General features: G+C 44.1%; 1 pseudogene across 1 annotated transcript in view; it reads left to right on the top strand.

Annotated features, from left to right (window-relative positions):
* Positions 1–16,771, top strand: part of LOC311104600 (putative methyltransferase NSUN7) — a 49,928-nt pseudogene that overhangs the window by 10,147 nt on the left and 23,010 nt on the right. The window contains exons 2-6 of the transcript in view: positions 212–270; positions 7,824–7,951; positions 8,069–8,197; positions 9,543–9,711; positions 16,208–16,443. The product of the transcript in view is annotated as a putative methyltransferase NSUN7 (transcript). The remainder of the gene's footprint in view (positions 1–211; positions 271–7,823; positions 7,952–8,068; positions 8,198–9,542; positions 9,712–16,207; positions 16,444–16,771) is intronic.

Below are 16,771 nucleotides of genomic sequence, written 5' to 3'. Positions count from 1 at the left end.
TAGGTGTATAATTCTAAGTGCCACTCTCAGGTTTGTTTCAATTGATCTAGTCTGGTCTAGTCTGGTCTGGAGAGATAATTAGAGGTAGAGATGATAGAGCCCCTCCTGAACCATTATCTCAACATCATGGAAATATTCATTGTCACATTCTTCCTCTAATTTTAAGCCCTGGTTAGGATATTGAAACATTCTCTTTGCTCCTCCCCCACAGACCAAGAGCTCCTGGAGGACATCATGACTGACAGCTGATTTTACCTCTCTCAACCAATGGTGAGTGAAAACAGATGTTCGCCCAGGAAGAAGGAAATTCTGGATTGGTTTCAATCTGCTTGGCTTTCTCTAACTAACTTCCTGACTCTACCGCGGTACTCCAGAGCTCTCAATATTAATGTCCTGCTCCAGTAGCCTTTCATACCACTAATCTGTAACTGTGATACAAATTATTATATTAATATAACACCTTTCATCACATCACAAAGCACTTTGTGTCACAGTTACTCCCCTCATTAAATCAAATCAAATCAAATCAAATGTTATTGGCCACATGCGCCAAATACAACAGGTGCAGACATTACAGTGAAATGCTTACTTACAGCCCTTAACCAACAGTGCATTTATTTTTAATAAAAAAGTAAAACAAAACAACAACAAAAAAGTGTTGAGAAAAAAAGAGCAGAAGTAAAATAAAATAACAGTAGGGAGGCTATATATACAGGTGGGTACCGGTGCAGAGTCAATGTGCGGGGGCACCGGCTAGTTGAGGTAGTTGAAGTAATATGTACATGTGGGTTAAAGTGTTAAAGTGACTATGCATAAATAATTAACAGAGTAGCAGCAGCGTAAAACGATGGGGTGGGGGGGCAGTGCAAATAGTCCGGATAGCCATGATTAGCTGTTCAGGAGTCTTATGGCTTGGGGGTAGAAGCTGTTGAGAAGTCTTTTGGACCTAGACTTGGCACTCCGGTACCGCTTGCCGTGCGGTAGCAGAGAGAACAGTCTATGACTAGGGTGGCTGGAGTCTTTGACAATTTTGAGGGCCTTCCTCTGACACCGCCTGGTATAGAGGTCCTGGATGGCAGGAAGCTTGGCCCCAGTGATGTACTGGGCCGTACGCACTACCCTCTATAGTGCCTTGCGGTCGGAGGCCAAGCAGTTGCCAAACCAGGCGGTGATGCAACCAGTCAGGATGCTCTCGATGGTGCAGCTGTAGAATTGTTTGAGAATCTGAGGACCCATGCCAAATCTTTTCAGTCTCCTGAGGGGGAACAGGCTTTGTCGTGCCCTCTTCACGACTGTCTTGGTGTGTTTGGACCATAATAGTTCGTTAGTGATGTGGACACCAAGGAACTTGAAGCTCTCAACCTGTTCCACTACAGCCCCGTCGATGAGAATGGGGGTGTGCTCAGTCCTCTTTTTTTTCCTGTAGTCCACAATCATCTCCTTTGTCTTGGTCACGTTGAGGGAGAGGTTGTTATCCTGGCACCACACGGCCAGGTCTCTGACCTCCTCCCTATAGGCTGTCTCATCATTGTCGTGATCAGGCCTACCACTGTTGTGTCGTCGGCAAACTTAATGATGGTGTTGGAGTCGTGCCTGGCCATGCAGTCATGGGTGTACAGGGAGTACAGGAGGGGACTGAGCATGCACCCCTGAGGGGCTCCCGTGTTGAGGATCAGCGTGGCAGATGTGTTGTTACCTACCCTTAATGCCTATCACTCCCTTTGGAGCAGCACATCTGAGAGAACATAGAAGACTCGGCTAGTCGGTTGTTTGATGCTTTATTTCTGTTCTCAAACAAAAACACTCCATTAATTCGTGATGAGATCAGGATGCTGTACGTGGTGTCCTGGGCTTCCCTGGGCTGTGCCTGTGTGCTCGCCTCTCAGTGCTCTGCCTCAAGGCTGAGTGTATTCTGGTCGATGCCTATCCCTCCTCTGTCTGACTCTGGGAGCGGCTGCCTGGGCTGTGAGCCCAATGAAATTAGCACTACACGTTGTAGCCATAAAGAGAAGGCTCCCACTACCGCCATGAACCTGGAGGTACTGTAAAACAATGCCTCGCTACTCGTTTAAATCAGAGGGGCATTTGGACAGGGATTTGAGTGTGCTTTTGCCCCGGTTTAGTTTGAAGAAACCGGCTAAACAAAGAGCAGCAACTGTTTCCCTTGTGATTGTTGAACTACAATAAACCTCAAATAGAGGAGGTTTAAATAACCAGCTTATGAGGACTGGAGGAGATATGTTTTTCTGTGGAATAGAGGGATGGTGAATGTGTGATTTTAAAATAAAGATGTCGGAGATTGTAATGTGAGGGTAAACTCAATTTAATGCATTCATACACACACACAGACCTACAGTAGTACCTGTGTGAAATATGGCCTTGCCTGGAATTAATGGGTATTTCTATGGTGAGGTAGCAGATGGTTATTCTGCATCCCACCAGGAGACAATAAAGCCCAGACACAATGAGGCGCTTAAAACTCACTCTCACCTCATATTATACCCCTGGCATCTATAAAGTTCAACCTTGATAGAGAGAGAAGGAAAGAGAGGGAAAGGATGAAGAGGGGAGATAAACCTGGTAGGGGAACTAAAGCCTGGACTGTATTTGATTGCAGTGGAGAGAAATGTACGTAGCTTAGATCTCACTGAGGCTGGAAATAGAGCGAAGTGACCATGCAGAGACCAGAGAGACAAAGCATAGGAGATGAATTGAAACACTTAGCCTAAAACGGCACAGTATCTAAAATTCTCCTGATGATAGATCATGCATAGCAGAGACCTCTGTATTTGTAGACCTCATCATTTCAGCATTACTTTGTCCATCACAGCCATCACAGTCAGTGTGGGGAGGAGGGAGAGAGAGGGAAGGGATGGACCCAGTACCTGTCTCTGATATAGACCTTTCCAAAATCGGATTAAAAGCCCCTAATGAGCTGGTGCTAATTCTTTAGCCTAACGTTAGCATTAGCCTAGCGTAGCGTCTCGCACCATTAGCCTTGCAGCGATGCCATGGCAATCTGTTTCTGCTGTCGTGATCTGACTTTCATTATTGTGATGACTATTATTTATCGAATAATTACCTAATATGTTTAATTGTTACTAGATTAAATTAGTCATGTAACAATTAACTCATTAGTAAGTTGGTGCATCACGGGAAAAGTTGTTTAACGAGTTACCGTTTCCCGAATGAACTCTAAAGATATCTAGATATCTCTTATCATTTAACTGTCATTTATTAATCATTTACCTCATATCAGTCTCATTCTGAAAGTCGTAGGCTCTTTAAATCCGCACGAACCCAGGTCTTACTGATCATTCCGCACCACACAAATTGATTTAATCATTTATTTACTAACTAATTAAAAATGATAACACAAGATACAAACACGTACACAGTATAGGTAGGGATTAGAAACTTAATACAATGAAAACGGGTCCCTAACGGACTACACAATATGACACTTGTTACAAAATATGGTGAGTTAAAGAAAGAGAGAGAGAGAAAACACTTGGATCTATGCTCACAGTAATCTTTTTTATTTTATTTTTTTTAGTCATTTAGCAGACGCTCTTATCCAGCGCGACTTACAGTTAGTGAGTGCATACATTATTTTTTTATTTTATCTTTCATACTGGCCCCCTGTGGGAATCGAACCCACAACCCTGGCGTTGCAAACGCCATGCTCTACCAACTGAGCTACATCCCTGCCGGCCATTCCCTCCCCTACCCTGGACGACGCTGGGCCAATTGTGCGCCACCCCATGGGTCTCCCGGTCACGGCCGGCTACGACAGAGCCTGGATTCAAACCAGGATCTCTAGTGGCACAGCTAGCACTGCGATGCAGTGCCTTAGACCACTGCGCCAGTCGAACTGCCGCCCATTTGAGAAGAAAAGCAATGCATGTATTTACGTGTTGGAGGTCTTCGTCGTGTATCTCTGTAAATCCCAGGCCGTCGTGGGAAGAGGTTGATTGGGCCTTCTCTTTCGAATGGCCTTTTAGATGTAAGGCTTAGATTGTCCACAAGAGGTCACAATGTCCTTCTTCTTAGTTATCTGTTTACTTTCACTCGTTCTGGAAGTGGTCTTCTGAGGACGGCTAATCAGCCGTGTCGATGATCCCCTGTGGGGTGATGAGAGCAGTGTAGTAGACGATGGCTTGAAGAGAGTAACAGGATGGTCCCACTTAAATTCACCTTCTTAGAAACAGTACTTAGAACAGCTACTCAGCCGTAACATTGATTGTTAGTAGAGGCAACTTTGTCGTCTTCACCTCAAGTGTTGATTTTCAGGGTCGGGACCAATATGGACAAAAGCTGCAGCTTGAGGTCCGTCTGATCTGATAATTCTTATCCCAATCTTTTATGCACTCTGGTAAAGAGGGGTGTTTCCATCATACTGACACGCTCTCTGAGCTCCCTCGGGCGAGGCTAGTTACGAGGCAAAAGTATTATCATCACTATGATTTCGTTAGAAAGCTAAAATCACATTCCTATCTTCACGAAAACATTGTCTTCCTCCTTGATATTTTCTACACAAGGTAAAGGATGTAAACCTGATATACACAGTGTAAAAGCTCTTCAAGTCACAATGTTTTCCTTATAACGCCTTTATACCATTTTTTATGACATCACAAAATATACATTAATTTTCCATATTCCATTTCTCATCATTCCCAACGTTTGGATGTTGAAATATATTGTCCCAATGTTCATTGTTGGATGTTGAAGTTTTTGGGCGGCAAAAAGTATCTGAAACAAAGGCATTCCTTTCACCATACTAGAATGCCAGAGATAGACGCTCATCCTCTCTAATTTATGGCAGTATTAACATGTCAAGACCGGCACAGCCCCCTGTGGGTAAGATGGTCTGGTTGTTGTCGGCCATTTGCCAAGCTGATGTGAAGCCTTTGATCCTCACCCAGGGAGAGTCATGACACTGCCATGCAACACCATCTGCCACTAATGTGATCCGTGTCCCTCGCGCCCTGACGGAGAGAGAGGGAGAGAGAGAAAGGGAGAGTGATGGAGCGTGAAAGTGCAAGGGAGAGGAAGAGAGGGTGATAAGAAGCTGGCGGGAGCGAGAGAAAGTGTGAGGGAAAGATAGTGTGAACGTGTTAGAGGGAGGTAAAGAGAGAGGGAGTGTGTATTCCTTCTGTGTTTAATTAAGAGGTAGGAGTCAGGTCATGGCAGGACATCCCAAAGCTGCTCCACCATACCTCTGAGTGGAGGAGTGGGGACTGCTGTGTACCTACCCAAAACACCCACAGGAGCTACACGGCTCTGTGGATCACTTAGCCTAATCAATAAATCCATCAAACTGCCTTCACTGTTCCCTTGATGTTATTACAGATTAAAGTAGGGCTGTGACGAGACCAGTATCACCAGTTTTTTTCCATGGCAAAAATGAAGTCACGACACAGACCAAACTCGTTGGTCCTTTAAAAACCTGCTGTATGTAAAATATTGTGTGCTATAGCTTGGAAAACAAATACATGTGACTCTGGATGACAACATAATGATGTTTGTTTCCAACATTAGGGCTGTTTTTCTAAAGAAGTTGAATCTGGTTTGTGTTTTGTTTCCTTGCCACAATACTAACGAGTATCGTGATGCTAGTATCGTCCCGGCCCTAGATGAAAGTGATATGATATCGCTAAAGGCTCACAGACACGTTCGTCTCCCGATCGTTCAGTACTGTGTTTTAGGGACCACCCGCTGTTGATATCTGACTGCCAACATTTTCACACGATTCTAAATGTAAAATCGGTGTGCACTCGGTTCGCACTCTGTTCAGAGGTGTTAAGTACTCTCGTGCCAGCAAATTATATTGGTGTGTCTGAGCCCTAAGGGGCTAATCTGATGAGGCACAGGGAGGGTATCTTAAAGTAACTGTCCAGTGTTTCCAGATTTCTATGAAACTTTACCTATAATTAATTACAATATGAGTGAAATAGTTTTCCTTCCCAACATTTTTTATTAAAGATGCACTATGCAGAAATCGCTCCGCCATTTCCTGGTTCCTAAAATTCTGGTGTACAAAACCGAAAGTAAAAGACTAAAAAACTAAACTTAAGACCGGGAAGCATAGCAATAGTGCACATAGAACAGATGTACCACTTCTTCGACTTGCTTTCAATGAGAATGACAGATCTATAATTACATTTTTTATGTGAATTTGGTCGGGTCTCCCAAAAAGTTACATATTGCAGCTGTTAAAAAGCAGCTTTTCTGTAATGGAATGTTGTGGGCGTACCCCAACAACAGAATGGTGTGGGGGCGTATACCGGTTGTTAAAAATATGAATGCAAGTAGACCACTGATTGACCAGCTCATCCTCCTCAGGAGGATGACATCATCCTCTATGAGGAAATTGCAAGCATTTTTTTAAACGGTCTGTTTGAGACACAAGTTTGAGGTGGGGTTTTTGAAGTGTTTTTTTCTCCAATTTTATGCTTTTGTCACAAATAAGAGTATAGGACGAGTCACCAACATTATTTGGGTATGAGTTAACAGAATATGAACTTTTAAAATTGAGATTTTCACTGGACAGTTACTTTAAGGCAGTGGTTACTGTCTATGGCAGCAGTGAATTATCCTGACTGTGTCTAGGCTATCTCTGGGGTTTGATGGTAAAGAATGTTGATTGTTGAACCGTGTCAATTCAATCTCTCTCTATGTTCCCTCTGGTATAGGCAGGTAACTTTTGAAGAATAACTGCTTTATCCATTCTTTGCTGTATATGCTGTTTTCTCTCTCTGGCTGATAGACAGTTAGATGGCTATTGAAGTGTAAGGCAGTTGACTGTTAGTGTGACATTTCTATCCATTCTCTCTCTCTATACTGTTCTCCTTCTGGTAGACTGTTGAAGCAAAACTTCTCTACCCATCCCAACTCTGCTGTGTTTTCCTTTTCTGTTGGCTATTGAAGTGTGGCTGATCTATGTGTTCTAACTCTATGCTGTGTTCTCTCTCCAGCCTGATGACCAGATGAGTCGGATCCAGGATAGGATTACCAAACGGGTATGCAGGTCACGTGCCCCGGGCCCCCCTGGAGGTCGAGGGACCCCCAGATACCATATGATAGCAAAATGGCAGGAAATTAGCTTTAAAAGTGCAAGAGATGAGCTATAAAACAGCACATTTAATTCTCTGCCCCATGGCAAAAAAGTTTAGAATGGCAGGACATTTGTTTTAAAACTGTAACATTTTCTCTTAGCCTCATGACAAAATGTGTAGAATAGCATTATAAAACAGATTTTTTTTCTCTCTGCACCATGGCCAAATGTGTTGGCTGATTTCCCTTCCCAAAAAAGGAGGTTGGTGCCCCGGGGCCCCAAATGGGGTAAATCCGGCCCTGGTCTGAACTATGTGTTCTAACTCTACACTGTGTTCTCTCTCTAGCCTGATGACCAGATGAGTCTGAACTATGTGTTCTAACTCTACACTGTGTTCTCTCTCTAGCCTGATGACCAGATGAGTCTGAACTATGTGTTCTAACTCTACACTGTGTTCTCTCTCTAGCCTGATGACCAGATGAGTCTGAACTATGTGTTCTAACTCTACACTGTGTTCTCTCTCTAGCCTGATGACCAGATGAGTCTGAACTATGTGTTCTAACTCTACACTGTGTTCTCTCTCTAGCCTGATGACCAGATGAGTCTGAACTATGTGTTCTAACTCTACACTGTGTTCTCTCTCTAGCCTGATGACCAGATGAGTCTGAACTATGTGTTCTAACTCTACACTGTGTTCTCTCTCTAGCCTGATGACCAGATGAGTCTGAACTATGTGTTCTAACTCTACACTGTGTTCTCTCTCTAGCCTGATGACCAGATGAGTCTGGTGGAGGTGATTCTCTACGGCTTCCAAGACAGGAAGTTCCTCCCTCTGGAACACCAGGGGGAGGAGCTTGTACAGGAAGTCAGGGAGGTGGAGAACTGCCTCCTCAGCTAACAGGGAAGGGGGGGGGGGGGTGTACTGTATGTGTAAACAGAGTCTGTGTGTTGTTGTTGTGTTAGTCGGCTGAGAGGTATGAGGGACTGCTTGAATAAGATTCCCTGTTGTAGGTTTAAGACCAAGACCCTGGCTCACTGTAGGATCAAACATGACCTCCTGACCAACTACTGTCTCCTCCCCGAGGCTGTGAGGAAGATACAGGAGAGAGCCAACTTATGGGTCAACACAATCAAGAGCAGGTCAGCACACTGCACACACAGATGGCACACAGCAAACACACACGCACACACACACGCACGCGCACATACACACACGTCCACACATCTCTGAGGTTGTGGGTGTTGACCAATTGTTTATGATCCAGGTGCCCTGCCGACATCCCATTAATCCACAGTTGGTGTGTGTGTGTGTGTGTGTGTGTGTGTGTGTGAGAGTGTGTGTGTGCTTTCCTGCTGTGCTCCAGCCAGCCTGATTCAGTGGGGTGTAAATCCCATTGTAGTGGACAGATCCAATCTGCAACAACCCTCAGCAAGGCCTGGGACTCTGGAGGTCACCTGTGGTGTGTGTGTGTTTGTCACACAGGACAACAAATACAATCAAATCAAATCAAATTGTATTGGCCACATGCGCCGAATACAACAGGTGCAGACATTACAGTGAAATGCTTACTTACAGCCCTTAACCAACAGTGCATTTATTTTTTATAAAAAAGTAGAATAAAACAACAAAAAAGTGTTGAGAAAAAAAGAGCAGAAGTAAAATAAAATAACTGTAGGGAGGCTATATATACAGGGGGGTACCGGTGCAGAGTCAATGTGTGGGGGCACCGGCTAGTTGAGGTAGTTGAAGTAATATGTACATGTGGGTAGAGTTAAAGTGACTATGCATAAATAATTAACAGAGTAGCAGCAGCGTAAAAAGGATGGGGTGGGGGGGCAGTGCAAATAGTCTGGGTAGCCATGATTAGCTGTTCAGGAGTCTTATGGCTTGGGGGTAGAAACTGTTGAGAAGTCTTTTGGACCTAGACTTGGCACTCCGGTACCGCTTGCCGTGCGCTCTTCACGACTGTCTTGGTGTGTTTGGACCATGATAGTTTGTTGGTGATGTGGACACCAAGGAACTTGAAGCTCTCAACCTGTTCCACTACAGCGATGAGAATGGGGGCGTGCTCAGTCCTCTTTTTTTTCCTGTAGTCCACAATCATCTCCTTTGTCTTGGTCACGTTGAGGGAGAGGTTGTTATCCTGGCACCACACGGCCAGGTCTCTGACCTCCTCCCTATAGGCTGTCTCATCGTTGTCGGTGATCAGGCCTACCACTGTTGTGTCGTCAGCAAACTTAATGATGGTGTTGGAGTCGTGCCTGGCCATGCAGTCATGGGTGAACAGGGAGTACAGGAGGGGACTGAGCACGCACCCCTGAAGGTACCATAACACATAACATATTACTTACTACCAGAAGTGACAACAGCGGTAGAAGCCTTTTAAAAGGCCATAGAGGGATTTTACATGCTATATAATGACTCTCACACCCTGTCATCCCTCTTTCCCTCTTCCTCCTTCCCCCTCTCCTCTCTTCCCCCAAGCCTTGATGAGGTGTGCAGCATCCTGAAGTGAGGGGGATTCTCTCAGGTGAATTCAGTCTGGCAGTTGGAGGGGCAGTCCTTCTGTCAGGACCCCCACTGTGTGGATATGTTGGTGTGTCCCCCCCAGCTCAAAGCTGACCTGCATAGCGACTATAAGCTCATCATACAGGTAGCTAGTACTGCAAGACTGTGTACGAAGTTCCACCTATTCCTTGTATAGTGCACTATTGTTAACCAGGACAAGGTACCATTTCAGACACATCGCAGGGCTTAATTCTAAACTGACCATTGGCATAACTTTTACAGATTACTTTGATACCTTTTGGAAGTAGAAGATGCTCTACAGGAATGACGGAGTCCATCCAAATCATCTTGGTGCCTAGACCCTGTCCACGCATTTCAAGGCCGCGTTGAGAAAATTACTTCTCAGTGACCCAAGCCCTGTTCAGATAATCCCTACCATTGTTTCACTGAGTTGTCATAGTGCTGCTGCAAATGTACATTTTACCAGGGGTGTTGTCAGTCATAATGTAAGTAACCTAATTTATGTTCCTCTAAATGCCTCTGTCAATCCGACAGCTACTGTCAGCAGTAATCATGTTCCTATGAACCTGAGTTATACTGTTAGCACTGAGACGGTTTGCCCTAGTAGGAAGCCCACTGTGTGCAGTTCACCCTTCACTATCAACTCAAATATAAATATCACTGTCAACTCTACCTCTGATCATCCTACCTAAAGCAATAAAAACAATCAAGAATCATAGAAAAGTGCAAAGAAATGGCCCATATTAAGAAACAAGGTTAATGAAATCGATAACCTGCTAGAAACAGAAAGCATTCATATACTGGCCATCTCTGAAACCAATTTAGTAATTCCTTTGATGATACAGTGGTAGCAAATATATGATTCTAACATCTACGGAAGAGTCAGGAATGCCATTGGGGGAGGTGTTGCTGTTTATATTCAGAGTTGTATTCCTGTAAAGCATAGAGAGGATCTCATGTCAAATGCTGTTGAAGTAATATGGCTACAGGTTCACCTGCCTCACCTAATGTCTATTGTTGTGGGAAGTTGAAATAGACCACCAAGTGCTAACAGTCAGTATTTAGATCATGTGTGAAATGCTTGATAATGTATGTGATATCAACAGAGAGGTATATTTTCTGGGTGGCCTAAATATTGACTGGCTTTCATCAAGCTGTCCACTCAAGAAAAAGCTTCAAACTGTAACACGTGCCTGCAACCTGGTTCAGGTTATCAGTCAACCTACCACGGTATTTACAAACAGCACAGGCATGAAATCATCCACATGTATTGATCACATCTTTACTAATGCTGCAGAAATCTGCTCTAAAGCAGTATACAGATCCATCGGATGTAGTGATCATAATATAGTAGCCATATCTAGGAAAACCAAAGTTCCAAAGGCTGGGCCTAATATAGTGTATAAGAGATCATACAATAGGTTTTTTAGTTATTCCTATGTTGAAGATGTAAAGAATATTTCCATCTTGGATGGATAATTACTGAGGATGATAGCAGACTATATTTCCACTCCTATTTGCCATCTCTTCAATCTAAGCCTACAGGAAAGTGTGTGCCCTCAGGCCTGGAGGGAAGCTAAAGTCATTCCGCTACCCAAGAATAGTAAAGCACCCTTTACTGGCTCAAACAGCTGACCAATCAGCCTGCTACCAACCCTTAGTAAACGTTTTGGTAAAAAATGTGTTTGACCTGATACAATGCTATTTCACACTAAACAAATTAACAACTGACTTTCAGCATGCTTTTAGGGAAGGGCACTCAACATGTACGGCACTTACATAAATGACTGATGATTGGCATTTATGAATTGATAATAAGAAGCATGTGGGAGCTGTTTTTTTAGACTTCAGTGCAGCTTTTGACATTATCGATCATACGGTGCATTCAGAATGTCTTCACACCCCTTGACTTTTCCCACATTTTGTTACTTTACAGCCTTATTCTAAAATTGATTCAATTGTTTTTTCCCCTCATCAATCTACACACATTACCCCATAATGACAAATCAAAAACAGGTTGTTAGAAATGTTTGCTAATTTATTACAAATAAAAAACTGAAATGTCATATTTACATACGTTTTTAGACCCTTTACTCAGTACTTTGTTGAAGCACCTTTGGCAGCGATTACAGCCTTGAATCTTCTTGGGTAAGACGCTACAAGATTGGCACACCTGTATTTGGGGAGTTTCTCCCATTCTTCTCTGCAGATCATCTCAAGCACTGTCAGGTTGGATGGGGAGCGTCGCTGCACAGCTATTTTCAGGTCTCTCCAGAGATGTTCGATCGGGTTCATGTCTGGGCTCTGGCTGGGCCACTCAAGGACATTCAGAGACTTGTCCCGAAGCCACTCCTGAGTTGTTTTGGCTGTGTGCTTATGGTCATTATCCTGTTGGAAAGTGAACCTTTTCCCCAGTCTGAGGTCCTGAGCGCTCTGGAGCAGGTTTTCATCAAGGATCTCTCTGTACTTTTCTCAGTTCATCTTTCCATCGATCCTGACTAGTCTCCCAGTCCCTGCCGCTGAAAATCATCCCCACAGCATGATGCTGCTATCACCTTGTTTCACCGTAGGGATGGTGTCAGGTTTCCACCAGATGTGACGCTTGGCATTCAAGCCAAAGAGTTCAATCTTGGTTTCATCAGACAAGAGAATCTTGTTTCTCATGGTCTGAGAGTCTTTAAGTGCCTTTTGGCAAACTCCAAGTGGGCTGTCATGTGCCTTTTACTGAGGAGTGGGTTCCATCTGGCCACTCTACCATAAAGGCCTCCACAGAAGAACTCTGGAGCGCTGTCAGAGTGACCATCGAGTTCTTGGTCACCTCCCTGACCAAGGCCCTTCTCCCCCGATTGCTCAGTTTGGCCAGGCGGCCAGCTCTAGGAAGGGTCTTGATGGTTCCAAACTTCTTCCATTTAAGAATGATGGAGGCCACTGTGTTCTTGGGGACCTTCAATGCTGCAGAAATGGTTTGGTACCCTTCCCCAGATCTGTGCCTCGACACAATTCTGTCTCGGAGCTCTACGGACAATTCCTTCGACCTCATGGCTTGGTTTTTTCTCTGACATGCACTGTCAACTGTGGGACCTTATGTAGACAGGTGTGTGCCTTTCCAAATCATGTCCAATCAATTGAATTCACCACAAGTGGACGCTAATCAAGTTGTAGAAACATCTCAAGGATGATCAATGGAAACAGGATGCACCTGAGCTCAATTTCGAGTCTCATAGCAAAGGGTCTGAATACTTATGTAAATAAGGTATTTCTGATTTTCTAAAAACCTGTTTTCGCTGGAAAAACATATGTGTTATGGCTTTACATCCCCTGCTATATTGTGGATCTAGAGTTACCTGTCTAACAGAACACAGAGGGTGTTCTTTAATGGCAGCCTCTCCAACATAATCCAGGTAGAGTCAGGCATTCCCCAGGGCAGCTGTCTAGGCCCTTTCATTTTTTCAATCTTTACTAATGACCTGCCACTGGCAGTGAGTAAAGCCTGTGTGTCTATGTATGCTGATGACTCAACATTATACACGTCAGCTACCACAGTAAGTGAAATCACTGCAACACTTAACAAAGAGCTGCAGTCAGTTTTAGAATAGGTGGCAAGTAATAAGACAGTCCTAAATATTTCTAAAACTAAAAGCATTGTATTTGGGACAATCCATTCACTAAACCCTAAACCTCAACTACAGTGGGGAAAAAAAGTATTTAGTCAGCCACCAATTGTGCAAGTTCTCCCACTTAAAAAGATGAGAGAGGCCTGTAATTTTCATCATAGGTACACGTCAACTATGACAGACAAAATGAGAAAACAAAAAATCCAGAAAATCACATTGTAGGATTTTTTATGAATTTATTTGCAGATTATGGTGGAAAATAAGTATTTGGTCAATAACAAAAGTTTCTCAATACTTTGTTATATACCCTTTGTTGGTAATGACACAGGTCAAACGTTTTCTGTAAGTCTTCACAAGGTTTTCACACACTGTTGCTGGGATTTTGGCCCATTCCTCCATGCAGATCTCCTCTAGAGCAGTGATGTTTTGGGGCTGTCGCTGGGCAACACGGACTTTCAACTCCCTCCAAAGATGTTCTATGGGGTTGAGTTCTGGAGACTGGCTAGGCCACTCCAGGACCTTGAAATGCTTCTTACAAAGCCACTCCTTCGTTGCCCGGGCGGTGTGTTTGGGATCATTGTCATGCTGAAAGACCCAACCACGTTTAATCTTCAATGCCCTTGCTGATGGAAGGAGGTTTTCACTCAAAATCTCACGATACATGGCCCCATTCATTCTTTCCTTTACACGGATCAGTCGTCCTGGTCCCTTTGCAGAAAAACAGCCCCAAAGCATGATGTTTCCACCCCATGCTTCACAGTAGGTATGGTGTTCTTTGGATGCAACTCAGCATTCTTTGTCCTCCAAACACGACGAGTTGAGTTTTTACCAAAAAGTTATATTTTGGTTTCATCTGACCATATGACATTCTCCCAATCCTCTTCTGGATCATCCAAATGCACTCTAGCAAACTTCAGACGGGCCTGGACATGTACTGGCTTAAGCAGGGGGACACGTCTGGCACTGCAGGATTTGAGTCCCTGGCGGCGTAGTGTGTTACTGATGGTAGGCTTTGTTACTTTGGTCCCAGCTCTCTGCAGGTCATTCACTAGGTCCCCCCGTGTGGTTCTAGGATGTTTGGTCACCGTTCTTGTGATCATTTTGACCCCACGGGGTGAGATCTTGCGTGGAGCCCCAGATCGAGGGAGATTATCAGTGGTCTTGTATGTCTTCCATTTCATAATAATTGCTCCCACAGTTGATTTCTTCAAACCAAGCTGCTTACCTATTGCAGATTCAGTCTTCCCAGCCTGGTGCAGGTCTACAATTTTGTTTCTGGTTCCTTTGACAGCTCTTTGGTCTTGGCCATAGTGGAGTTTGGAGTGTGACTGTTTGAGGTTGTGGACAGGTGTCTTTTATACTGATAACAAGTTCAAACAGGTGCCATTAATACAGGTAACGAGTGGAGGACAGGGGAGCATCTTAAAGAAGAAGTTACAGGTCTGTGAGAGCCAGAAATCTTGCTTGTTTGTAGGTGACCAAATACTTTTTTTTCACCATAATTTGCAAATAAATTCATTAAAAATCCTACAATGTGATTTTCTGGAGAAAAAAAATCTCAATTTGTCTGTCATAGTTGACGTGTACCTATGATGAAAATTACAGGCCTCTCTCATCTTTTTAAGTGGGAGAACTTGCACAATTGTTGGCTGACTAAATACTTTTTTCCCCCACTGTAAATCTAGTAATGAATAATGTGGAAATTGAGCAAGGAGACTAAACTGCTTGGTGTAACCCTGGATTGTAAATTGTCATGGTCAAAACATATTGATTCAACGGTAGCTAAGATGGGGAGAGGTCTGTCCATAATAATGTGCCCAGCTTTCTTGACATTGCTATCAACAAAACAAGTCCTACAGGCTCTAGTTTTGTCACACCTGGACTACTGCCCAGTCATATGTTCAAGTGCCACAATGAGGGACATAGGAAAATTACAGTTGCCCCAGAACAGGGCAGCATGGCTGGCCCTTAATTGTACACAGAGAGCTAATATCAATGTCATGCATGTCAATCCCTCCTGACTCAAAGTAGAGAGAGATTGACTGCATCACTACTTGTCTTTGTGAGAGGTATTGACACGTTCAAAGCACTGAGCTGTCTGTTCAAACGACTAGCACACAGGCCAGTCAACCATGCATACCCCACAAGACATGCCACCTGGGGTCTCTTCACAGTCCCATAGTCCAGAACACACTCCGTGAAACACACAGTACTACACAGAGCCATGACTACATGGAACTCTATTCCACATCAAGTAACTCATGTAAGCAGTAAAATCAGATTTTAAAAAGAGATAAAACTACACCTTTTGGAACAATGCGGACTGTGAACACACACACACAGGCTAGCACACGCACAGAATTATGGCTGTACTGTACAACAGCTTGCATCCATAAATCCAAGTAAACTTTTCTATGCATATGCTCCCCTTCCCATTGTGAATACAGAGTACCCATTTGTGCCACTCTATAAAACCTTCTTCCTTGTTTCTGGGAGTGCTGCAGAGCTCTAGGCTTCTCACTTTCATTTCTAGTCCTGCCACAGCCTCTCTGAGCGCAATGCCACACAAGCACAGTGAAATCTGATTACGGAGCCAAATTCAACTAAGCATTCAATACCACTGCTAAATTAATCACTTCCCCTCTCTCCTCCTCTCTCTCTCTCTCTCCTTCCTTTCTCAACGTCCTTGCTCTTCCCCTTCTCGCTTTCTCTTTTCCCTACAAAGACTGTGATATGGATACTAACTAGAGAAAGTCAAATTAGCTGGCTCTGTTGCGTTGTGCTACATTCAGCATTATCTCTAGAGGGGGACTCTGTTGGTTGAAGGACATCTCCATAGTAATCTGATCGTGCTGGGGGTAACTTTCTCTCTCACGCTCTCTACTCTCTCTCTTGCTTTCTCCTTTTTTTCTGTTTTTTCTTTCCTTCTCTCCCTCCCCCTTTCACTCTCTCCTTCAATCTCCTTCCCCCTCCCCTCTCTACCCCTTCTCACCCACCCTTCCCTAGGATAAGTCTTGTGGTATGGGCCCATGTGTAGTGCGCCCCCTGTTTCCCTCGGAGGGGGACATCCTTATGGCTGGCTCCTCCTCCGGTCTCACCTTGTCACATACCGCCTCCCTGGTCGCCCATGGCAATACCCATGGCAACAGCCAATCGAAAGTCTGTCTGTGTTGGCGACCGCCCACCCGCCCAGAGGGAGGAGCTACAGGAGGTCCTTGCCAAGATGGCCTGCAAGATCATGTGTGTGTGTGTGTGTGAGAGTTTTATAATTATTGTAAGATTCTTCAATTGGTTTTTAAATCAAACCACAATCCACGATTGTGCACCTCAGGTCCTCTGGCACTGGCCTTTTAAATATCCTAAAGCCTAGGATCAAGAGAAATGGAGAGGCAGCCTTTAGTTATTATGCACCCAGCCTCTGGAATAGCCTACCATAGAACCTGAGGGGGGCCGAAACTGTGGACATATTTAAAACACAGTTTTTTCGCTGTGCTTTTCCTCAGGGTGCTTTTTAGTCGTTCAGTTTGTGTCATTCTTTAGTTTTTTATCTTACGTTTGTGTAGTAAATAT

The sequence above is a fragment of the Coregonus lavaretus genome (genome assembly GCF_964263955.1).
Source record: "Coregonus lavaretus genome assembly, chromosome: 29".
Taxonomy (NCBI): Eukaryota; Metazoa; Chordata; class Actinopteri; order Salmoniformes; family Salmonidae; genus Coregonus; species Coregonus lavaretus.
This window is presented reverse-complemented; position numbering and strand designations above follow the sequence as displayed.